Below are 1,874 nucleotides of genomic sequence, written 5' to 3' on the forward strand. Positions count from 1 at the left end.
ACATGGCGATGGGCTAGCGACGGTGCACACGAGAAGGAAACGAAAACGACCGGTGCGAGCGGCAGCGAGTCGAGCAGCGGAGTGCGTGCCGGCGCAGCCGGGGTGGGGGTGCTTTATGGGCTCGGGTGCGGCGGCCGGTTGCGCGCGCGCCCCATTGGTCGGCGGCCGCAACAGGGCGAGCTGGTAAAGGTGCGGCGGCGGCTGGCGGCGGGTGCCACTGTGTGGGGAGACGCTGACTAGAGCGGAGCGCTTGCTACTGGTGTTGCTGCTGCCGCCGTACGTTGGTTCGAGATGCCGCCCAAGACTAGCGGGAAGGCCGCCAAGAAGGCTGGCAAGGCGCAGAAGAACATTTCGAAGGGCGACAAGAAGAAGAAGCGCAAGAGGAAGGAGAGCTATGCCATCTACATCTACAAGGTGCTGAAGCAGGTGCACCCTGACACGGGCATCTCGTCGAAGGCGATGAGCATCATGAACAGCTTCGTGAACGACATTTTCGAGCGCATTGCGGCCGAGGCTTCTCGCCTGGCGCACTACAACAAGCGCTCGACCATCACGTCCCGCGAGATCCAGACCGCTGTGCGGCTGTTGCTGCCTGGCGAGCTGGCCAAGCACGCCGTGAGCGAGGGCACGAAGGCGGTGACCAAGTACACGAGCTCCAAGTAAGGAGGTGGCTCTGGAACGGAAGGAAGGATGGAGAGAGAATGCTCCTCCGTTGCGAGAGCGGCAAAACGGCCCTTTTCAGGGCCACCAACTTGCCTTTTGCGGGAAGGGCGGAATTGTTGTTGTTGTTTGTGTGGACGGCTGTGATGTATGTGTGCATTTTGATTGTGGGTGGGGGGGCGCGTCAAAGCGTGTTGCGCGGGGTACGGCCACGAGGTTGGTCGCCGTGGCGTGGAATGGTGGCACGCCTCGTTGGCGTGGTTTTTGACCCATTTGGTGTTGTTGGTGTGTGTGTTACCTGTCTGCGAGGGGGGACAGTGCGATCGCCGACTTTTGTGTCACCGTAACGACGGCCGTTTGCGGGTTTGTTTTTTGCACATCATACATGGCGAGGGTGAAATGTGAAATGTTGTTTTTTTTTGTGGTTTTTGTTTGCCGCCCACTATTCCCTTTGCTGTACGCCGAGTTTGACAATGGTGCGACGTAACTGCAGCGTGGAGGTGTGTGAGTGACGTTGAAATGAACGTGCCATGAAGACGCATTGTTGTTGCATTGTACTGTACGTGTACGGCGACACGCACGATGATGTACCATTCGACTCTGATTTTTGATAGCCGTGTCTGACTGATTGCGTACGACGCACGCACACCGATGTCGTCATTCAAGATGCACGCGTGTCCAGTGCAGTACAGTAAGCGCGACGCTAGACGACGGCGGCGGCGGCGGCGGCCGTTTTTGGCGAATGTCTGTACACGTGTTTGTCTGTGTCCATCCGGTATGTATTTGTTTGTTTGAAAGTGTTTTGTGTGTCGGTGACGTGGTCCGATCCGTCGCCCCCCTGAGTAACTGTCGATCGGCGCGATAGACCGGCGTCACGCAACTGAACCGAAGTCGTGGGCACACCCGTCATACTGTTGTACACCGTCGCGCTGAGAACGGTAACGACAGGTTGACTTTGATCGGTCGAATGTCTGGGCAGAACGTGAGGAAGGAGGCAAGAGTGCAGGAGGAAAGGACAGAGGGGGGGGGGGCAAAAGAGAGAGGAAGGGAAAAAGGGGAGAAACGCATTCGTAGAGCAACGGAACGTTCCAGTGTCGGAGGCGTATTGGAGCCGCACTGAAATGCGTTTAACGGCGGCGCGGCTGCAAGTGTCTGCCGTGGTGAACGTTACCTTTGACGGCTGCATTGGCCTTTGCTTTTTGCTTTTGCTTTCG

Source organism: Schistocerca piceifrons, unplaced genomic scaffold (assembly GCF_021461385.2).
Source record: "Schistocerca piceifrons isolate TAMUIC-IGC-003096 unplaced genomic scaffold, iqSchPice1.1 HiC_scaffold_1167, whole genome shotgun sequence".
NCBI classification, from domain to species: domain Eukaryota; kingdom Metazoa; phylum Arthropoda; class Insecta; order Orthoptera; family Acrididae; genus Schistocerca; species Schistocerca piceifrons.